The sequence below is a fragment of the Microcebus murinus genome, chromosome 18, assembly GCF_040939455.1.
Source record: "Microcebus murinus isolate Inina chromosome 18, M.murinus_Inina_mat1.0, whole genome shotgun sequence".
In the NCBI taxonomy this organism is placed as follows: Eukaryota; Metazoa; Chordata; class Mammalia; order Primates; family Cheirogaleidae; genus Microcebus; species Microcebus murinus.
The window spans coordinates 7,432,001-7,456,105 of record NC_134121.1 but is presented as its reverse complement, the minus strand read 5'-3'; the positions used below and the strand labels follow the sequence as shown (position 1 = coordinate 7,456,105).

At 44.6% G+C, this 24,105-nt stretch overlaps 1 long non-coding RNA gene across 1 annotated transcript; it reads right to left on the bottom strand.

Annotated features, from left to right (window-relative positions):
• Positions 1 to 20,642: 20,642 nt before the first annotated feature.
• LOC142861905 (uncharacterized) lies at positions 20,643 to 24,070 on the bottom strand. The gene is made up of 3 exons (XR_012913007.1): positions 23,998 to 24,070; positions 21,806 to 21,951; positions 20,643 to 20,901 (listed from the first exon to the last, which is right to left on the bottom strand). It is a non-coding gene; the product is annotated as an uncharacterized LOC142861905 (long non-coding RNA).
• Positions 24,071 to 24,105: the final 35 nt, after the last annotated feature.

Below are 24,105 nucleotides of genomic sequence, written 5' to 3'. Positions count from 1 at the left end.
GCATATTTGGTGTCTGTCGTCATGAAATTCTGTAATGTAATGAATACTCTTTTAACTGTTTACAATTATGTCAAGGAATTTAACTTAAAATTGGGAATGTGACCAAAATTAAGTCAGTTTATATACACTTAGTGCTGAGGTGTAAGCTTTCTTTGCTCCAAGTCACTTAAAAATTAGGATCCTGGTTTAAAGGTGAGCCATTTTGGAAGTGTGTTGACTATCAAGGCATTTTCTTTAAATTGAGGGTAAGCGAATGTACTTTCTTAGACTTAAACAAATCAAAGACTGCTAGACAGCAATAGCCAAACTTGTAAGTTTTAGTTGAGACTGCTTGAATGGTGGTAAGTGCTTCCAAGTCTTCTAATTATTGCTTGGTTATCTGCTGTGAATGTGCTTTTATTGATCGCTTTTGTGTTACACCAGGGTTTAACCTTAGGTAGTAAAAAAGAATCATAATCCTGTTTCTTTGCTGTATGTGTGTTAACTGCTGAGCCAAGAAGCAAATGGAGCACTAATCACAAGTTTGAAAGAAGACTGGCTGAGGAGAAAAATAGCTTGGAAGCATTTAAGGGTTAAAAGGATATACTGATCTACACTTGCTCATTTTCGTCAGTTCAGGTATCAAAGTGGTTGCTCACACAATTGTTTCTTAATGACTAACGATTTTCTTTTACTGAAGAGTCTGCAATGACAAATGAGATTTTCTATACTTTGTAAAGATATTAGGCCATTTTACACTCTTTAGGGAGTTAATGCTTCAACTCCTTGGAGTAGTAAAATACTGCAGCTAGAAGAGAAAACAGTTCTTGGAGGTAGTAGTGAGAAATCAAACCTTTAACAAAAAAACCCCAGAAAACCTTAGCCTTAAGGGAATACATCTCACTATTGGATTGGAGGATAACATCCTCTCCATTCCTAGCATTTTGGACTAGGAATTCAGTCTTGAATGGGACTTGACGAAAGCCTGATTGTTATTAGGGGCAATTTAAGAACTGGAATCCATGTCCTGACTGTCAACTCAATGACGACTTACCCATGAAGTTTTATGAATTTCCTAACCCTGCAGATGTTTCCAGTGCTTTTTCAGCAGGCTTTTTGCTGAATGTTCATTAAGCTGATTTAAAATCAGCTTTTCACTAGTAAAGCTGAATTTTAAAGATTAGTTCTTTATATTTTCTACTTGAAGTTGTGAGTAGTCCCAGCTACTCCAGAAGGTAAAGGGGGGAAGATCATTTGAGGTCAGGAGTTAAAAGGCTGCCTAGGCAGCATAATGAGACCTCCCACCCCCAGTCTGCAAACTCTTGATTGTAAATCTGAAGAATGAAAGCATTTCACTGAATTGCTAAACTAGACTCATATTTTGGGCAATAGGGCCTAAACTCTTTCTTCCAAATACTGCCTGAGCTGACAAGCTGGTGAATTCTGTAGTCTGGTGAATTCCTCAGTAAGAAAGTTTAGTTTATTGATTTTAGTTCTGTTTTGGGATATCTCTTCCATAGGGATCCCATAAAGATTTCATGAATCTCAGCAAATCACTTGGCACACAAATTGGAATTTGAGCAAGGTTTCAAAAGCCTATGCTATCAATTTTTGGAATTGGGTTTGACACTCTAGCCTCAAACCCTACTCTACACTGAATCAAATAGAGGTCAATTGTAGTTTGTGGTCTAAGTTCACTTTTGATTGCTGATGAGGTGCCAGCAATACCTTAGAGAAATACCACTAGGAGGTGGAGTTTTACTTTGGTACGGCCTAAAGGAGGGTTCGGAGAGTTGATAAAGATTTGTTCGGTTCCTGCTTTCTCGAATGGCTAAAAAAGAAAAAAAAAAGATTTGTTCGGGTATCTGCTTCCAGGATAACTCGGTCCTATCCAACTTAAGGTTCATTGTCCAGCTAGATTCTTAACTGCCAGGAACATAGTTATTGATTGCAGTGTTGGTCCAGATAATAAAGGGCCCATGGGAAGAAAAAACATACTCTTATATAGCCCTGGGTGCAAATACTTCTGTCTGCCCTTGAGGAAATGTCTTCTCTGGAATTTCTTCTTCCCCTTATAAACCTCAGAATCAATGCTACAAATAGCATCAGAGGGTTGCTTGTGGGACCTTAGTGACTTGTGAGGCTGGTATCCCAGATGTATATGCATCAGTATACCAATAATCTATTTTTTTTTATTTTTTTCCAATATATTTTAAACCCATTGTATTTTGGACCTATGCTTTCTCTGAAGAACAAATTGCATGTATTTATTAGACCTACTTGGATTACACATCATGCGCCTTGAGATTCCAGAGACTGCAGAACAAGCTGCCACTTAACCACCCCTAATTGTAATCCTCAGTGTTTCCGTTCTACTTGGGAATTAGATTTTTAAAAAAGCATTTCTTTTTTTTTTTTTTTTTTTTTGAGACAGAGTCTCACTTTATTGCCTGGGCTCGAGTGCCTTGGCGTCAGCCTAGCTCACAGCAACCTCCAACTCCTGGGCTCAAGCAATCCTGCCTCAGCCTCCCGACTACAGGCATGCACCACCATGCCCAGCTAATTTTTTCTATATATTTTTAGCTGTCCAAGTAATTTCTATTTTTAGTAGAGACGAGGTCTCGCACTTGTTCAAGCTGGTCGGAACTCCTAAACTCAATCCACTGGCCTTCGCCTCCCAGAGTGCTAAGATTACAGGTGTGAGCCAGCACGCCTGGCCTTAAAAGTATTTCTGTTAATCTATTTCTTGTGATCTTTCATGAACGAATGCTTGCACCTGTGTGTTAAAGACTACTTGCTTGGTATAAGTGAAAGTAGGTTCCAGGTGCTGGTCTATAGCCTGATGCCAATTTTTGCCAGCTTTCAGTGAAATAAGAAAAATGAGACTAACATGGTGGATTTCACATAAAATTAAATGTATTCAAATTAAAAGATTGATATGCCCTCTGTAAAAAGGTTGCAGTCTAATATAGCGATTTGAGTGTGGCTGTGGATACAAGACTACTTGGGGCTGGGCACCGTGGCTCACGTCTGTAGTCTGTAATCCTGGCACTCTGGGAGGCCGAGGTGACCTCAAGGTCAGGAGTTTGAAACCAGCCTGAGCAAGAGCGAGACCTTGTCTATTAAAAATAGAAAATTAATTGGCCAACTAAAATATATAGAAAATATTAGCCTGGCATGGTGGCACTTGCCTGTTGTCCCAGGTACTTGGGAGGCTGAGGCAGTAGGATTGATTGCTTGAGCCCAGGAGTTTGAGGTTGCTGTGAGCTAGGCTGACGCTACGGCACTAGCCCGTACAACAGAGAGTCTGTCTCATTAAAAAAAAAAAAAAAAAAAAGACTACTTGAGTTCAAATCTGGCTCCATTTACTAGCTTGTAACCTTGGGCAACTAATTTATCCTGTCAGTACATCAGATTCCTTTTTCTTTTTCTTTTTTGAGACAGTCTCACTCTGTTGCCCTGGCTAGAGTGCCATGGCGTCAGCCTAGCTCACAGCAACCTCAAACTCCTGGACTCAGGCGATCCTGCCTCAGCCTCCGGAGTAGCTGGGACTACAGGCACGTGCCACCATGCCAGGCTAATTTTTTCTATATATTTTTAGTTGGCCAATTAATTTCTATTTATAGTGGAGACGGGTCTCGCTCTTGCTCAGGCTGGTTTTGAACTCCTGACCTTGAGCGATCCTCCCAGAGTGCTAGGATTACATGGGTGAGCCACCACACCCGGCCCAGATTCCTTATCTATTAAATTGAGGTTAATTATACCTATCCAGAGCAGTTATGATTACATCTGGAGTGCTTAAAACAATGTAAAAACATGCCTGGTGCTTACTATGCTATTTTTGGTAATAAAATTGGAAATTACCTATGAAAAGAGAGTAGTTAGATTACGATAATGAACAATGAGGGCAATAGGAACTGTCATGGAGCAATATTCAATAGAGTGGTAAAAGCTATAGGAAAACTGTATGTGTGTGTGCATAAGCACAAAGAAGCATAGGCCAAGGTTAACAATTGTTGCTCCAGAATGGAAGAGTGGTCATGAAGGGAGGCATATTTCAGCCCCTTTTTTGATATTTTCAAATCTGCCACCTATATAGCATCAGCATCATTCACAACAAGTACCCCATGGCCAAGAGCCAGCAATGTAATTCTGAAGTCAGACTGTTTCTGAATTGGGTAAAGTAGACACTTTGCACAAGTCTCTGGCTCAGGCCTCTAGAAACTATCTCAAGAGACTTCCTGAACCTCAACACACTTCATCTTAGTTATGCTTATTCCTAAAAGAATCGCAGGGGCAAGCCAACTCTAAATGGAAGCTGTAGACCCATGCTGAGTTCTGGGAAAGGATCATGCAAAAGGAACAGCAATATTAACAGATAAATATGTTTTGAGTTTTCTCCTTTCATACTTTTTTTTTTGAGGCAGAGTCTCACTTTGTTGCCCAGGCTAGAGTGAGTGCCTTGGCGCCAGCCTAGCTCACCGCAACCTCAAACTCCTGGGCTCGAGCGATCCTCCTGCCTCAGACTCCTGAGTAGCTGGGACTACAGGCATGCGCCACCATGCCTGGCTGATTTTTTCTATACATATTAGTCAGCCAATTAATTTCTTTCTATTTATAGTAGAGACAGGGTCTCGCTTGTTGGGCGCGGTGGCAGCGCCATTAAAAAATGGCGCTGATATCCGGTGCCTCGCCCTTGCTTCTCCCGCTGGTAAACAAGCTTTGCGCCTGTGTGTCGAATGTAACCAATGATATGAGTTTCCTGCTTTGCAGTGTATATAAGAAACTGCCCTTCCCCTTTTCTGGGTCTTCCGTAAAATGTAGCCTAAGGGATCCCCCAATAAAGCACTGTCAGAAGGACTCCTGTTGCCGCGTCTTCCTTGCTGGCGAGGCGGGCGCGACACTCGCTCTTGCTCAGGCTGGTTTTGAACTCCTGACCTTGAGCGATCCACCTGCCTCGGCCTCCCAGAGTGCTAGGATTACAGGCATGAGCCACCTCGCCTGGCCTCTTTTCATACTTTCTTGATTCCATCCTTCCCACTTTCTTTTTTGGTCATCAAAAGTTGGATGGCAAAGTTCATTCTGCTGTAGATCCTGGGCAGCTCCTATAATTTACTCTAGAACACAATCTAACCATGCACCAACCAGGATGCCTCTTAAAGAACACCTATGACTTCAGAAATTTCTGATGTCACTGTTTCCAAACTGTGTCCTCCAAACATTACAACCACTGTGGAAAAGGATGCTGTGGTCACAGAAGCTCAGGAATCTTTGTTATCTCCCTCTTGAAGACTTAAAATGTACATAAGCACGTTTAAGTATCCCAGAAGTGCTACCTTAAAGGAACTGGTTTAACAGTGTTTAATCCAATGTTTTCCAATTTTCATTTTCACTATTTGTTTTACTTTTCAATCAGTTCATAACCCTCACACTTTAACAGTGTTCAAGCCATACCCTGTCCCTGTCTTTGTATTTAGTACTGCTGATTGCGCTTGGTCCTTGGGCTCTCATGACAGCAATGTGCTGCTGTGGATTCCAGGCATGCCACAGATTGGGCCTGGATATTCTGCTAAACTAGAGCAATACATATGGATAAAGCTTTTTTCAGGTGAAATTTGTCCTCTTTGGGTTATCTTAATCAGTTGGTGCCTGCTACAGCTTGTCTTCAAGCAAGTGTTACCAGACTAATTAATAGCCAAATTTGGACATGTGATTTAAAAGAATTATCTGTAAAATACAAAAGTAATACAAGCTCTTGATAAAAATATATCTAATGATATATAAGGAGTATCCAGTAAAAAGTGAAAACTCTCTCACCTCTCCTCGTGCCCCGAGAGGAATCCACTTAACAACAGTCTTTTTTCATTTATTTATTCATTCAACAAATACTTATTAGGTGTCTACACTGTGCTTCCAGCATTGGACATGCAGCAATGAACAAAACTGACTATCTGCGCTCATGAAGTTTATAGTATAGAGGAGGAGAGACAGACAAATAATAGGTCATATTTTAGTGGAAGATACTATAGTGAAACAGCAGAATAAAGAATACAGGGTGATGAGGGAAGGCCTTAGGGATCAGATGACATTTGAGCAAAAGTCTGGAGGAAATGAGGCCACAAGCCTTGATATCTGGGGGAAGGGTGTTCCAGGCAAAGGGAACAATGAATACAAAGGTTTTGGGATGGAAGGGAGGTTAAGTTTAATGAAGAGGAAGATGGCCTGTGCAGCAGGAACTGTCTGAGCAAGGAAGAGTAGAGTGAAATTAAATCAAGGAGATGATAGGAACATTGTTTATTGGTACATACGGATGCTATAAAGACACACATTTGTAGATGTCCCTCTGGACTTCTAGGCCAATACAAACATGCATATGTGTATAAATGTCCCCATATATTGATTAATTTGTTAATGGTTGCATAGTAACTCACAGTAGAGATAGCATTTTCTCCTTAAAATAATTTTATTTTATGAAAGTAATAATTCTCAATGTAGGAAATTTGGGAAATACAGAAAAGGAAAGCAACTATTAGCCCTACAATCCAAGTATATTCAGTTTGACATATTTCCTATTTTCCCAGTATTAATTTTTACTTAGATAACAAAGAAGGCCACACACGGTGGTTCATTCCTATAATCCCAGCACTTTGGGAGGCCAGGAGTTCAAGGTCAGCCTGAGCAGCATACCTAGACCCTGTCTCTACAAAGAACCAAATCAAAGCAAAACAAAAATAACCTTAATTCAATCCAGTTGTAAAGACTGAATCAACAGGTACCTATGTAGAGTAAAACCTGAAAGTCAAAGTCTTTTTTCAGTGTCTCTCCTCAGCTCTCTTCTTCCCACACATCTTTTTCAGTGCCACGTGGTAAAAGTGTATTTACCACCAGATTGTTTTCAATGTGTCTACATATGTTTGTGTTATACAAAAGTATGCTTTTATAATTACATAGAAATAGAACCATACAGAACATACCCATCTTTCTTGGGGATATTTCCATGCTAATACATATAGATATACCTCATTCTTTTCGGACTGCTGCAATATATTTCATAGTATGGATATATACCATATTTTACCCATCTCCCTAATGATATTTAGATTGTTTCTAATTTTTTGCCATTAAAACAATACTGCAATGATTATCCTTGTAAATGTGCCTTGTTGCAAATGTGCAGGTATTTCTTCAGGATATGCTAGAAGTGGAATTGCTCTATCAAAGAATATGGCATTTAAAATTTTGTAATTATTACAAAATTGCCCTTCAAAAAGTACCACCTACAAGGGAGTATTAGTCAGCCTTGAAAGGAAAGGAAATTCTGACACATATTACCACATGTATGAGTCTTGAAGGCAGTATGCTAAATGAACCAGGCAGACATGACTGTATGATTCCACTTATATGAGGAACCTAGAGTAGTCAAATTCATAGAGACAAAAAGGAGAATGGTGGTTGCCAGGGGCTAGGAAAGGATACACTGGGGAGTTAGTGATTAAGATGAAAAGAGGTCTGGAGATGGGTGGTGGTGATGGTTACACGACAATGAATGTACTCAAATGCCATTGAACTACACACTTAAAAACGACTAAAATGGTAAATTTTATGTTACATATATTTGATCACAATTTTTGTGATTTGATCACAATTTTTAAAAAGACTATACAAATTCCCACCAATACCACATAAGAATACCTAATCCTCCACACCCTCATTAATGTTATACATTATAAATCATTGCAATATTTTAGACAAGTTGAGGGGCAAAAACACTGTATTGCTTTAATTTGCATGTATGTCCCTGATTTCTTGTGAGATTGTATACTTTTTCAATGTTTATTTGACACTAATTTGCACTGCAAATTATCTGTTCATATCCTTTGCCCAATTTTAGTACATGATGTCTTTTGTAAAAATAGAAGTTTTCAATTTGAAAAAGAATCTGACAATCTTTTTCTTTATGACTTCTGGGTCAGAGAAATAAACAGAGGTGTAAGACTTGTTGATAACTATTAATAACACATATTTCTAAACAACAGGATCATATTAATGCTTCTACACCTTTCTGGGGGAAGGATGTTGCAGGAAGAAGAAACCTGGCCTCCCACAACTCCCAAACCCTAATAGTACTTTTTCCCTTCAGGGATTAACAGACCAGTGACAGAGAGACTCTTTGGAGCCATTAACTTTCTACTGATGAATGCCTATCTTTTTTTTTTTTTTTTGGAGACAGAGTCTTACTTTGTTGCCTGGGCTAGAGTGCCGTGGCGTCAGCCTAGCTCACAGCAACCTCAAACTCTGGGCTCAGGTGATCCTCCTGCCTCAGCCTCCCGAGTAGCTGGGACTACAGGCATGTGCCACCATGTCCAGCTAATTTTTTATATATATATTTTTAGTTGGCCAATTAATTTTTTTCTATTTTTAGTAGAGACAGGGTCTCGCTCTTGCCCAGGCTGGTTTCAAACTCCTTACCTTGAGTGATCCTCCCGCCTCGGCCTTCCAGAGTGCTAGCATTACAGGCGTGAGCCACCGTGCCCGGCCATGAATGCCTATCTTAACCCCAGAGTCAATAGTGGCTTTGACAGATGTCTTTTATATCACATGACTATACTTTGCCAAGCATACTGAACACTGTTATAATTGTTAACTACCCATGTGATAGTCCCATGCTTCTTTATAAGTTTATAATACATTTAAAAATAGCAAGACTTTCAAATACCTATAATGACATTATAAACACTGAGGACATATGAGGGTGCTACAACAAATATGCTTTAGGATTCATATCAACATTTTAGAGGGAACAGTGCAGTTCTTTGTTGGTCAAACTGATAAATTTTGTTATCTCCTTGTTGATGTTTTGGGACTGAATTTTTACTTTTATGTTTTCAAAATGGAAATAGTTGATTCATTTTATTTATGTATTTATTTTTATTCTTTTTTACAGATGGGGTCTCACTCTGTTGCTCAGGCTAGAGTGTAGTAGTGTGATCATAGTTTGCTGCAACCTCCAACTCCTGAGCTCAAGCAGTCCTCCTGCCTCAGCCTCCGAGTAACTAGGACTACAGATGCATGCTATCATACCTGGTTAATTTTTAAATTTTTTGTAGAGATGGGTTCTCATTATGTTGTGTAGGCAGTTTCATACTTTTTGTCATGTTAAAAGAACAACACACCAGGTGCAGTGGCATGCCTGTAGTCTCAGCTACTTAGGAGGCTGAGGTGGGAGAATCCCTTGAAGCCAGGTGTTAGAGGGTGCAGCATGCTGTGATCAAACCTCAGTCACTGCACTCCACCCCGGGCTGCATAGTGATACCCTCTCCAGGTAAAAAAGAATAACACAACACATGTTCATCATTTTAAAAAATTTAGATAATCTACAATGATAAAAAGAAGAAAGTAAAATTACCTGAATAAATTACCTGAAGTCCTACCATCTAGAGGAACCTACTGATAACACAGATTATTTTTAAAAGGGGATCTATAATGGTTTCTGTTTTATATCCTACTTTTTCTACTTACTATTCATATTGTTTTATTTATTTATTTATTTATTTTTGAGACAGAGTCTCGCTTTGTTGCCCAGGCTAGAGTGAGTGCCGTGGCGTCAGCCTAGTTCACAGCAACCTCAAACTCCTGGGCTCAAGCGATCCTCCTGCCTCAGCCTCCCGAGTAGCTGGGACTACAGGCGTGTGCCACCATGCCCGGCTAATTTTTTCTATATGTATTAGTTGGCCAATTAATTTCTTTCTATTTATAGTAGAGACTGACCTTGAGCAATCCACACGCCTCGGCCTCCCAGAGTGCTAGGATTACAGGTGTAAGCCACCTCACCCGGTCTTGTTTTATGTTAATAAATATAAATCTTCATTTAAATAGCTGCATAGCTTTCTACTGTATGTATCATAATTTATCTAACCTATATTAATGGGGCATTTGTAAACAACTCCATGATCAATTCCTGTATATATGTATCTCTTCACTTTTTTTTTTTTTTAGAGACAAGGTCTCCCTCTGTGACCCAGGCTCTTGAGTAGCTAGTACTACAGTCACGTGCCGTTATGCCTGGCTAACTTTTTTAGTTTTTGTAGAGATGGGGTCTAGCTATGTTGTCCAGGCTGGTCTCAAACTCCTGGCCTCAAGTAATCCTCCTGCCTGAGCCTTCTAAAGTGCTGGGAATTACAGGCGTGAGGGACTGTGCCCGGCCTCTCTTCACATTTTTGTGAAAAGACATGCCCCTATATAAATGCATCTCTTCACATACTTTATAAATAACAAATTAGGAATAAATATTTACAACACATATAAAGGACCAATTTCTTCAATATATAAATACACATAGCTCCTACAAATATATAAAAAAAGATTAATAACCTAATGGAAAATTGGGCAAAGGACAGGAGTAAACAATTCACAGAAAAGAAAATGGTTCTTACATAGATGAAAAGATGTGCAGCTTTACCTATTGTAAGAAAAATGATCATAAAGGTATGAGAAAGCATTTTTTTCTTTTTTGTTTTTTTCATCTAAAAAAGTAAACTGCACATGTAAAAAAGTAAACTGCACATAGCATTTTTTAATCTATCAGATTGACAAAGGTAAAACAAGACTGTTAATATTCTATTTCCAAGTGCATAGAGAAATACATCCTGATGCATTGTTGGTCTGTGTAAACTGATACAACCTCTTTGGAAGGCAGTTGGGTAAGTAGCTATGAAAATCTTGAATGTCCCTACCCTTTGATCCAACAATTCCACTTCTACGAATTTTACAAATATTCTTACAGATGCGAAGAAACAAGTATGAACACAGATGTTCATTGCTATATTGTTAATAATAGAAAAACACTCAAAACAACCTAAATATGAATTGCAGTGTGTACATGTAGTACCAGGTATGTGAAAAGGGAGATATTTATATACCAATGACTTTGTATACACATAGCATAGTTTCAGAAGGATACATAAAAAATTGCTAACAATGGTTGGTTCAGAGAAAGGAAGTGGGAGGAGATACATCCTTTTCACTATTTAATGTCTTATGAACCGCAGGTATTACCTATTAAATAATTTAAAAATTCACATTTATTTGATGAGTGAGGTTTAGCAGCTTTTCATTTTTTTTTCCTTTTGTGAACTGTCCATACCCTCAGCTCAATTTTTTAAAAATTCTGTTCACTTGTCTTTTACTGATTTAGAAGAGCTCATTATATGTCAAGAACGTTAATCCTTTGCTTCAGATATGCATTTTTTTTTAGTGGTTGAGTTTTAAAATTTCAGGAATTTTCTCATTATTATGGGACTTTCAGGCAGTTTTCCAGGATCCTTAAGATACAGCCCCATCTTTTTACACTGTTTCCCACCCATACCAGTGTGTATTTCTACAGTTTGGTGGTGTTTGCTAGCTCCTTGCGTCATCCCTGAGCTGCACCCATCCTTCCTGCTCCTGGAACTGGAGTAAGGGTCCAGGCACCAGGTGAAATTCTGCTGTGCAAAGGTGCCTGAAGAAAGGTGAACCTCAGCAGCAGTGCAGCATCCACCAGCCTGGCCTGGATCCTACCGCAGCGACGGGTATGAACTGGTTGCTGCAAGAGCGCTGAGGAGCTCTGGCCCCAGCTGGCTCTGCCAGGCACGGAGGAGCGCAGCAGCCCTCCTCCTCCGGCTCCTTCAGTGTGCAGCCCAGGCCTCCCAGAAACCAGCCTGGAGGAATGTAGGGAATGCTCCCGATTTTCAGAACCGCTCAGCTCACCCTGAGTCAGAGTAGAAAATACTGACTGTTGCGTCCAGCAGAAGGGAGAAAAGGGCCTTCAGGGCGTGTGTGCCAAAGGCCTGGCTCCATCTTCCCGTGTGCCAGGCAGCCTTTCCGCAGACCCAGGGCCCGCCCCCACTTGTGGATTAGCCACTGTCCTCCAACACGCACTGACCCCCTGCAGCAGCCCCGTGAGAGCTGCGCCAGTGAGCCGCAGGCCTGGGCGCAATCTGCTTTAGAAGCTGAAGTAGCCTGCTCTTCTTTTGCTGCCAACACTTTGATACGGAAATTTGGATTGCCTTTCAGATTGACCACTCCTCTCCCTCCCACTGGGTTCTTCCTGGCAGCAGCCTGGCAGGGTTTACTGGCACAATACAGCTCCTGCCCCCACTCAGCCAAGACCTTGAGAAGGGAGAGCCAGCCAAGGACACCGCCAGGGGAGCTTGGAAAAATTTGGACCTCCAGAGACAAGGAGGCAGAGGTTGAAGGGGCAAAAGTGGGTGCTAGAAGAGTCTGGAGAAGCGTGGATAGGAGCATGTCTCTTCCTCCTCAAGGTCCCAGGCCTCAGCTGCCCGCTGTGCAGCTGATACCTCTGCAGTCTCTTCTCAAAACCACAGCACTGAGGTTAGTGCTGTTCAAAAGCTTCCAGTAATGTGCTGATTTCTTCTAAGGGGCTGCTCCTCTGCAAACTGACTTCATGCACCTAAGATAATTCACTTGTTTCACTTTCAGCTTTGTCCCCTCCATTTGTATCTCAGACCAGAGCAACACAGTGTGGCCCCAAGCTGTGTCCCACGGGCTCAAGTGAGCAGGGCCTGAAACAGATCTTCTTCTTCTTTTTTTTTTTTTTTTTTTGAGACAGAGTCTCACTTTGTTGCCCAGGCTAGAGTGAGTGCCGTGGAGTTAGCCTAGCTCACTGCAACCTCAAACTCCTGGGCTCAACCAATCCTCCTGCCTCAGCCTCCTGAGTAGCTGGGACTACAGGCATGTGCCACCATGCCCGGCTAATTTTTTCTATATATATATTAGTTGGCCAATTAATTTCTTTCTATTTATAGTAGAGACGGGGTCTTGCTCTTCCTCAGGCTGGTTTCGAAATCCTGACCTCAAGCAATCTGCCCGCTTCGGCCTCCCAGAGTGCTAGGATTACAGGCGTGAGCCACTGCGCCTGGCCGAAACAGATCTTCTAATATGGAAATTTATAATGAAATAAGAGGCAGTACCTGAAGATACATCACAAAGTAAATATGACACTGAGCAGGCTCTCTTGGGTGACCTCAAACCACAGAATGTGAGGGGGGCAAGTGGAGACGCACACTTTCTTCAGGTCATGCTTTGGGTACGCCCACAACAGGCAACTATCACCCCTTCCATTCTTGAAAGGTGGGGTCAAACAGCTCTGTGTGGGGAGTGAGCTCCCTGTCAGAATCTGGGTCCAAAATACTACTGAGTAAATGAGTATGTTCTTCTAAGCCTTACCCTAAAACCTATTTGCAGAAATAAAATTGGTCTTTCTGATCCTGTGCCAAGTGCTCAGGCTACCAGATAAATGCCCTCAGTCACAGAGGGCGATAGGCAAGTCAACAGGCACACGCAACGTGGCAGCGTGATAAATACAACTCCGCATCAGAGCCAAACAAGACGCTGAATTAGCACAACTGCCGGCTTTTCCAGCAGGGAAAGGTGTAAAAACATCTCTTGGGATGATGGGGAGAGGTGTGCTGTTTTGAATTGGGAAGATAAAATGGAGCAGTGGAGGTTCTGCACCATCGCTTTGGAACAGACAGTACGGGCTGCATCTGCAATGACTCAGATCTCTCGCTCTGGGCTCACTGGCAGGCAAATCAGGGCGGCCCAGACATCCTGTGTTTGTGAGATGCTTAGAAAAACAGATGGAGACTGACTGACTCCAGCAGTTGCCTTCTCATCCCTCCCGTTTCAAACACCCAGGCCTGAGAGTGACATTTTAAGGGGTGAATCCTCCTAAGCAGAGAGGTGTGGAGAGCACAGTGTGGAAACCTGACTTGAGGAGTTGTTTCAAGCAGTGAGGTGTGACTGGCTGTGCTCTGGAGCTCAGGTACCCCCATGCCCTGACCTTATGGGGGGCCTGCCTGACCAAACAGAAAAAATCCCCCAGGGAAATAAATTTCAAGGCCACAATTACAAGATATTTCAAGAGCATCACCACTTCCAAAAGAAAATCTATTTTTAAATTTTAATTTAAATTTTTTTAGAGTCGGGGTCTCACTCTGTTGCCTACGCTGGAGTGTAGTAGTCTGATCATAGCTCACTGTAGCCTCTAACTCCTGGGCTCAAGCGATCCTTCCGCCTCAGCCTCCCAAGCCACCGTGCCTGGCTTTTAATAATGGTTTTTTTTTAGAGACAAGGGTCTCCCTATTTTGGTCAGGCTGGTCTCAAACTCCTGGCATCAAGCAATCCTCCTATCTGGTCTCCCAAAGTGTTGGCATGACAGATGTGAGCCACCTGTGCCCAGACGGCAAAAGAAAAACCATAAACTGTATATTATCTTCAGAACAAGAATTTTAAATTAGCCTAATAAACATGTGAAAGGACATAAAGAAGATATTAGAACTATGAAACAAACACAAAAACACCAAAAAGAACTAAAAAAAAATGCTAAGTTGAAAACATATTAATACAGTTGTACTAAAGAACACACATGATTGAATAAACAGCAGAATAGATAGAGCTGAAGAATGAATCAGTGTACTACAATTACAGAAATTTCCCAAAAAGGAAGTAGGAAATGCTGGGTGCAGTGGCATGCACCTGCAGACCCAGCTACTTGGGACACTGAGGCAGAAGGATCACTTGAGCCCAGGAATTTGAGGTTGCAATGAGCTGTGATCGTGCCTGGGCAACAGAGTGAGATCCCATCTCAAAATAAATAAATAAATAAAAATTTTAAAAGAAGAAGAACAAAAGAACAGGAAATATAAAAGTTAAGAGATATAGAGGAGGCTGGGCGTGGTGGCTTATGCATGTAATCTTAGCACTCTGGGATCGCTCGAGGTCAGGAGTTCGAAACCAGCCTGAGCAAGAGCGAGGCCCTGTCTCTACTAAAAATAGAAAAATGAATTAGCCAACTAAAAATTTATATATAAAAAATTGCTGGGCATGGTGGTGCGTGCCTGTAGTCCCAGCTACTGGAGAGGCTGAGGCTAGAGGATCGCTTGAGCCCAGGAGTTTGAGGTTGCTATGAATTAGGCTGATGCCACGGCACTCTAGCCCAGGCAACAGAGTGAGACTCTGTCTCAAAAAAAAAGGAGGCCGGGCGTGGTGGCTCATGCCTGTAATCCTAGCTCTCTGGGAGACCGAGGCGGGCGGATTGCTCGAGGTCAGGAGTTCGAAACCAGCCTGACCAAGAGCGAGACCCCATCTCTACTATAAATAGAAAGAAATTAATTGGCTAACTAATATATATATATATATAAAATTAGCCGGGCATGGTGGCGCATGCCTGTAGTCCCAGCTACTTGGAAGGCAGAGGCAGAAGGATTGCTTGAGCCAAGAGATTGAGGTTGCTGTGAGCTAGGCTGACGCCATGGCACTCACTCTAGCCTAGGCAACAGAGCGAGACTCTGTCTCAAAAAAAAAAAAAAAAAGGAGATATGAGAAAGAAAGAAGTGATAGGAGTCCTGGAAAGATAGAGATAAAAATGGAGAGGAGGAAGTATTTAAAAAATATAGGCTGGCCCCAGTGCAGTGGTGTTTACAGCTAATTGCTCACAACCAGTTACAGATTCCTTTGTTCCTTCTCCACTCCCACTGCTTCACTTGACTAGCCTTAACAATGGAGATAAATTTCTTGGAATTAGGAAAAAAGATGAAATGTGAACACAAGATCTGTGCACAAATTATTCCTCATATGAAATTTTTTTTTTTTGCTCTTTGATTGCATGGCATGCTTTCAAGATGGCCCCTCAGAAAGACAAGAATCCTCAGAGGTCAACCTGAAAGTTTCATTTGGACCTTACTCATCCAGTAGACGATGGAAATTTTGATTCTGGAAATTCTGAGCAGTTTCTACAGGAGAAGGTTAAAATCAATGGAAAAACCAGAACTCTTGGGAATGTTCATATTGAACACTTCAAGAATAAAATCACAGTTGTTTCTGAGAAACAGTTCTCTAAAAGGTACTTGATTTTGTTTTCTCTGTTGCCCGGGCTAGAGTGCTGTGGTGTCAGCCTAGCTCACAGCAACCTCAAACTCCTGGGTTCAAGCAGTCCTCCTGCCTCAGCCTCCTGAGTAGCTGGGACTACAGCCATGTGCCACCATGCCCGGCTAATTTTTTCTATGTATTTTTAGTTGTCCAGCTAATTTATTTCTATTTTTTTTTTTTTTTTTTTTGAGACAGAGTCTCACTTTTGTTGTCCAGGCTAGAGTGAGTGCCCTGGCGTCAGCCTAGCTCACAGCAACCTCAAACTCCTGGGCTGAAGCGATCCTTCTGCCTCAGCCTCCCGAGTAGCTGGGACTACAGGCATGTGCCACCATGCCCAGCTAATTTTTTTTTTTATATATATATCAGTTGGCCAATTAATTTCTTTCTGTTTATAGTAGAGACGGGGTCTCGCTCTTGCTCAGGCTGGTTTTGAACTCCTGACCTTGAGCAATCCGCCCGCCTTGGCCTCCCAAGAGCTAGGATTACAGGCGTGAGCCACAGCGCCCGGCCGATTATTTCTATTTTTTTAGTAGAGAGGGGGTCTCCCTCTTGCTCAGGCTTGGTCTCGAACTCCTGAGCTTAAATGATCCACCCGCCTTGGCCTCTCAGAGGGCTAGGATTACAGACATGAGCCACCGTGCCTGGCCTTAAGGTACTTGAAATACTTTACCAAGAAATACCTTAAGAAGAACAATCTTCGTGATTGGCTTCAAGTGGTTGCATCTGATAAGGAGAATTGTGAGCTTTGTTACTTCCAGATTAGTCAAGATGAAGATGGATCAGAGTCTGAGGACCAGGGGAAGTCTTTCCTTACAGGGCTCTGCTTACTAATAAAACAAATGAAACATATGTGAGGAAAGAAACATCGAAAAATGAGCTTTAGTTTATCAGTGAATAAAAAACATTGCAAGGCCGGGCGAGGTGGCTCATCTATAGATTAGAGATACAGAAATGGATTCAGGCTGGGCATGGTAGCTCACGCCTGTAATCCTAGCACTCTGGGAGGCCGAGGCGGGCGGATTGCTCGAGGTCAGGAGTTCGAGACCAGCCTGAGCAAGAGCGAGACCCTATCTCTACTAAAAAAATAGAAAGAAATTAATTGGCCAACTAATATATATATGCATATATATATAATCTATATCTATCTATCTATAATCTTTCTATCTATCTATCTATATATATAGAAAAAATCAGCCGGGCATGGTGGCACATGCCTGTAATTCCAGCTACTCGGGAGGCTGAGGCAGTAGGATCGCTTAAGCTCAGGAGTTTGAGGTTGCTGTGAGCTAGTCTGACGCCACGGCACTCATTCTAGCCTGGGCAACAAAGCGAGAGTCTCAATTTGTTGCCCAGGCTAGAGTGAGTGCCGTGGTGTGAGCCTAGCTCACAGCAACCTCAATCTCTGGTCTCAAGCAATCCATCTGCCTCAGCCTCTGGAGTAGCTGGGACTACAGGCATGTACCACCATGCCCGGCTAATTTTTTCTCTATATATATATTTAGTTGGTCAGTTAATTTCTTTCTATTTTTGGTAGAGATGGGGTCTCGCTCAGGCTGGTTTTGAACTCCTGACCTCAAGCAATCTGCCTGCCTTGGCCTCCCAGAGTGCTAGGATTATAGGCGTGAGCCACCGTGCCAGGCCAAAAAGGCTGAGGGTTGTATTAGAAAGAGAAAGGTTACCTACTGTTTTGAAAGAAAGCTCATTGGTACTAGAGAAGCTTCTGGGAGTTGGCAAGCTCTGATAGCGAGTGACAGGTAGTAAGTGAGAATAGTCAAAGTCAGGACCAGTCATTTCGGCAGCTACTAGGTAAAACTGGTCTTAGGGTTACAGCAAGCTATTTCTGCAGCTGGGCTTGTAGAAAATTCAATTCTTGGAGCAGATGCCATGTGGCCTGAGCACTTTCCCCCCCTGGCTTCTCAACTCTGATTTTGCTGAGTCTGACAAGACTGACCCAATTTGGATGATCACCTTTCATGCCTGGCAAAACCCAAGCCTGTATGCGCCCAACTGCTGGGGGGCAGGTGGGGGGGAATCACACCACTAAGCTGACTGGTCTCATTTTATTTTTATTATTTATTTATTTTTGAGACAGAGTCTCACTCCCTGCCCTGAGTAGAGTGTGAGCCATGGCGTCATCAGAGCTCACAGCAACCTCACACTCCTGGGCTCAAGTGATCCTCCTGCCTCAGCCTCCCAAGTAGCTGGGACTTCAGGCATGCGCCACCATGTCCCGCTAGTTTTTTCTATTTTTAGTAGAGACAGGGTCTCCCTCTTGCTCAGGCTGGTCTCCAACTCCTGAGCTCAAGCGATCCTCCCGCCTTGGCCTCCCAGAGTGCTGGGATTACAAGCATGAGCCACCACACCCAGCCAATGCTCTGTATCTCGATTGTGGTGCTGGTCACACAATTGTAGACGCCTGTCAAAATTCTTTGAACTGTACACTTAGAAAGGTGTAAACTTTAAAAAAAATTAAGAGTGTAAATTTTCAAAAACCTAAAAGGATGTAAATTATGCCACAATAAACCCGAGTTTTTAAAGAAATGGAAGGAGATGGGAAGGTAAAAAGAAGAGAGCACTACAGCGTAGTCTATAGGAATCAGACTGTCCGGGTTCAAATCCCTCCGCCACCGCGCGCGAACTGTGCCGGCATCTAGAGCAAGCGGGTCACTACTCTACCTCCCTGACTTTCTTCTTTCCCGAAATGCAGATAACAATAGGATCTACCTCCCAGGACTGTGGTAAGGATTAAAAAAGACGACGTCCCTAGAGAGACTGGCTCGCGGCTCCAGCGCGCGCGGGCTGCCAGGTTTGCCCCAGGGCCCCTCCAGCCGAGGGAGGTGCTCCAGTGTCCCACCCGCGCCGGTGGAGGGGCGGCCGAGGCCACAGGCCCTGACACCCTCACTTGTCCTGCTGTGACTTCGGGAGGGGAGAGGGGCGAAAGGAGCGCGGCGCCCACGTCCGACACGAGGCCGGGCGGTGCCCCTACCCCAGACCCGGGATCCCTCAGGGGGCGCCGGACAGGCGGCCCAGACCTGCCCCGGGAGGGCGTGTCCAGGGCGGAGACTCTCGTCGCGTCGGGCCAGGGGGCGGGGCCTCGCCGGTGGCGGTCGGGGGCGCGGGGTGGGGGCGGAGCGGGAGGCTGCGCAGCTGTGGGGGGCGCGGCCGAGGCGCGGTGCGGGAGCTTCCGGGTGGGGGGTTAGCTGAAGCGCGGTGGGAGGACTAAGGAAGGGACGGGGTGGGGGCGCGGCTAGGCGAGGCTGGGAGGGCGGTCGGGGGGCGGTGAGGGGTGAGGGGGCGCGGCCGAGGCGCGGAGTGAGGGGTTCCCGTGAGGCTGGGGAGTCGCCGGGAGGAGGACGCGGCTGAAGCTGCGTGCGGGGACGCCCGGGGGCATGCGCCGGGTGGCGTAGCTGAAGCGCCGTGGGGGCACAGGCGAAGGGACGCGGTGGGGGCGCGGCTAAGCGAGGCTGGGAGGGAGGTGGGGGACGGTGGGGGAGGGGCGCAGCGTCCCCCCGCGTTCCCCGCTGGGTCCCTCCGTCCTCAGCCGCGGCTTCCCTGACTGGGCCTCCGTTGCAGCCCCAGTCGCGCTCTGCCTCAGTCCGACGCATCCTCGGACCAGACGCCACCCCCTGCCTGTGCCTGGCCTTGCCTCCTGCCGCTGGCGCTGGTTCTGGCCTTGTGTGTCTCTGGGTCTCGGCCTCAGCCTGCGTCTCTCGCTGTCCTGACTGTCTCTGGGACCTGCGCTTCCCGCCTCCGCCCCATTTTTGCTTCGACTCAGCCCCCGTGCCCCTTTGCTCTTTGCCCCCAGATGTCTGAACATCCCTCTCTCCTGGTCTTTTCCCTGGAAGAATCGGATGTCCGTGTGGGCAGGGACTGGGTGGGGAAAGGGCCCGGCTCCGGCCCTAGGTCGGAAAATTTTCCCAGAGGGGGAGGGGCTTGCGGCCGGGCTCCCAGATTTGGCCCGCGACCTGGCTGTGGGTGTTCTGGGTCCTGGGAGAGGCCACACATCCGGACCTGGCTGAGCCGCGGCCTCCGGGGATCGGGGCTCCCTGGGGCCGTGGAAGGGGCGGTCCACTCCGTGAGAGCGGAAACTCCCGGGCCGGGCAGGCTGCGCCCAGCCGGCGGGACTTTGGTCCCCTTCCCCTCCAGGAGGCGCTCGTGGCTTCAGGCCTCCTCTGGCGCTCTCTGAGGACCCGCTAGCATTTTTTTCTCTCCACCGCCTCAGTCTCCCTTGCTTCGCGAAGCCTGTGCAGCCTACTAAGCTGGCTTGTTTGTATTTCTTTTCTGTCAGTCTCAAACACAAGCTGCTCAGGGAAGCTCCATCTGGCCAGAGGACATGGCCCCAGCCCTGGCTCTGGGCCAGATTATGCTAGTGCTACAAAGGGAAGCAAAGGCTGCAGGTCCTGGCCCTGGTTTGTCCCTTCCCCTCCCGGTACCCCTCATATGTCACATCTTTCCTTCCTTGTAACCCCGAAACACTTTCCACCTTTCAGTCTCTGAAATTCTCTCTCCTACCTCTTTTTAGAATTTGTATTAATTATGCACAGGCTTTAGACATCTCTTGCACGCTTGAGTTGGATTTATTTTTAACCAGAGTTGCCATATTTGTTTTTTAAAGCCAGTGGTAAAAATTTCAAATAGTGCTAAGGAAACACACTGAAAAGAAAATTGCCCTCCCATCCCTGACCCCAGCTCCCCTCCCCAGAGGACACATCTGCTACACTTTTTTGTGATCTTTCTCCTGTTTTTATTAAAAATCTATCTGAAAATGCAAATAAAAGAAACATTTATAAAAAGTTACGAAGTGAAATGAGACACAATTGGAAAGATAGGGCATAAAGGCTGATTGGGGGAGATTTTCCTTATGTGGAGACTGGACTGAATGAAGTTTCTTGAAATGTGAATCCAATGGCATTGGGATTGAGAAAGTCTTGCTTCTCTGTTCGATTGATTTCCCATCAAAAACACAAGCATTCTTCCCTTCACAGAGGACTTTTCCTACAATTCACCAATTTAAAGTGTGCATTTCAATGGTCTTTAGTACCTTCACAGAGTTATACAACCATCATCACAATCAAATTTAGAACATTTCATCACCCCCAAAAGAATCCCTATACCCTTTAGCAGTCACTCCCTATTTCCCTCCAAATCCCCTTGCCCTGGACAACCGCTAATCTACTTTTTGTATCTAGAGATTACCCTATTTTGGATGTTTCATATAAATGGGATCATGCAGATCACATCTCAATCTTTTAACTAAAATCAATTGTATCTGTTTTTACCAGTTTAATATTTGATATGTCCTCTTTCATAAGACTTAATAAAAATAAACAAATGGAATCATGCAATATGTAATCTTTTGTGACTGCTGTCTTTCATTTAGCTTAAATTTTCAAGTTTCTTTCATGTTGTAACATATATCAGTACTTTATTGCTTTTTCATGGCTGAATAAAGATTTTATTATATGGATATACTACGTTTTGTTTATCCATTCATTAGTCAGTGGTCATTTGGATTGTTTCCAGTTGGTTATTACAAGTTATGCTGCTGTAAACCTTCATCTACAAGTGTTTGTGTGGACATATGTTTCCATGTCTTTTGAGTATATACCTGGGAGTAGAATTGCTGGGTTATATGGTAACCTACGTTTAAACTTTTGAGGAGCATCCAGACTGTTTTCCAAAGTGGCTGCACCATTTTACAATTCACCAACAATGTAAGAGAATTCCAATTCCGCCGGGCGTGGTGGCTCACGCCTGTAATCCTAGCACTCTGGGAGGCTGAGGTGGGCGGATTGCTCAAGATCAGGAGTTCGAAACCAGCCTGAGCAAGAGCGATACCTGTCTCTACTATAAATAGAAAGAAATTAATTGGCTAACTAATATATATAGAAAAACTTACCTGGGCATGGTGGTGCATGCCTGTAGTCCTAGCTACTCGGGAGGCTGAGGCAGGAGGATTGCTTGAGCCCAGGAGTTTGAGGTTGCTGTGAGCTAGTCTGATGCCATGACACTCACTCTAGCCTGTGCAACAAAGTGAGACTCTGTCTCAAAAAAAAAAAAAAAAAAAAAAAAGAGAATTCCAATTCCTCCACATCCTTGCCAACACTTGTTATTATCTGTCTTTTTTGTTATAGCCATCCTAGTGTTATGAAGTAAAGTCTCACTGTGCTTTTGATTTGCATTTCCCTGATAGCCAATGACCCAAGGACTATTTGTAAGCTGAATTTGCAGTTAGGGTTGTCTGTCTGTCCAAGTCTCATTGTCACCGGATTTGGTGATGCCTCTAAAGGACTTGAGGGTGTCCAATTTTCACTTTTTGCCCAACAGCACAGCAATGCCCTCTGCCTTATGGTTAGTCACCTTGTCATTAAAAGCCTTCTTTTTTTTCCTGACCTTGAGCAATCCGCCCGCCTCGGCCTCACAGAGTGCTAGGATTACAGGTGTGAGCCACCGCGCCGGGCCTAAAAGCCTTGTTGAGCACCACCTGGGTGCTAGGCACTGTGCTGGGTGCTGAGGATACAGCAAAAAAGCAAGATCTCAGCCCTTGGAGAGCATGGTGGGTAAGGGTGTGGCTCTGGATTTGAGTCCTTGCTTTCTCACCTCCCAGCCATGTGGCATTAGACAAGGTATCTAAACTTGCCCGCTGTCGGTTTTCTCGTCTGTGAAATAAGGTTGTCTGAGGGTTACATGTAAAGCACATTGCCTGGCACAAAGTGAGTGCTCAATAAGTATTTGTTATTGTTAAAGGTAAAGCCAGACAATTAAATAAATATTAACAATAATGGGTAATGGATTGTGATGAGGGAAGTACAAAGCGCTTAGGGAACACATAGTGGGGACCCCAACCTAGTCCAGGGTCTAGGAAAGGCTACCTAGAGGAAGTTATGTTTAAATGGAGAGGCGATGGATGAGTAGCAGTTGGCTAGAGCAAGGGCATCGGGTGTATGAGCTTGTGTGCACATGTGTGTAGTGTCCCCGACAGGTGGAACAGGTATATGCAGAGACTGAAATGTGTTCAAAAAGTCTAATGGATGTAAATGTGTTCGGTGCTGTCTGGTAGAACTCTCTGTGTTGATGGAAAAGTTCTCTATCTGTGCTGTCCAGTATAGTAGCTACTAGGCACTTGTGACTATTGAGTATTTGAAATGTGGCTAATGAGACCATAGAACTGAATGTTTATTTGTATTACAATTGATTTAAATGTAAACAGCCACTGTGGCTAGTGACTACCGTATTGGACAGCGGGAGTCTAGAGTGTAACATGCACAACAGGGTTGCAAGAAGAAATGAAGGTGGAGCAGTGGAGAAGGTCATGGGACTGCGTGGGCTACAGGATGGAGTTCGCCTTTTATTCCAAGGACCAGGAGAAGCCATGGAGGTGGAGGGAGGGGAGGGGAGGGGTTGAGTCAAGGAGTGAGGCAACCTGGTTTTCATTTTCAGAAGATCAGTACAGTTGCTGTTAAGAGAACAGGTTATGAGGATGAGGTTTACAGGTTAGAGGAGGCTGCAGCTGCCAAGGGGAGAGATGATTTTGGCTTGGACCAGGCAGAAAGAGAGGCCACTTTTGGAGGTAGAGCTGGGGCTTCGAGTTTAGAGTGGAGGAGAAGGAGTCCTAGAGCTGGCTCTCCAAGCCCCAAAGTTGAGACCAGAGCAGGGAAGGGCAAGGAGGTCCGATTTTAGCAGTGCCTGCTGGTCTCCTTGTCCCCACCTGCTGGCTGGTGCTGGAAGTACCTTTAACTAGGGGGACTCTGAAGCCATGGGGTCCCTGGAGTCAGGAGACTGGGGGAAGGTGTTGGGAGGTGGGAAAGTGCCCCCAGACTGTGGGGTGGGTGGATGAGGCTGCCTTCTCAGGGGCATCTGCTGGACCGAACCTCTCCTCTCCCTGGGGGTCGTCCACATCAGCTCTCACGCCATGATGGGTCAGTCAGGACCCAGTAAAGAGCCACATGGCTGCTGGAAGACTGTGGTGGTGAGGAAGAGGAAGGGGTAGATGTCAGTGTAGTGGGGCAAGAATCCCCCACCCCATGCCTGCTCCCGTCAAAGGCCATGCCTCAACACCCAAGGGCTGCCTCTCATTGTCCCCACCCCTACCTGGGGCCTCAGCGGCTAGACAGAGTGGGGGTGTCGAGGTCGGGGCGTGTCTTCCCAAGAGCAGGGTGTGGCCACTGGTCCAGATGGTCAGTCTCTGGTGGCCGGCCT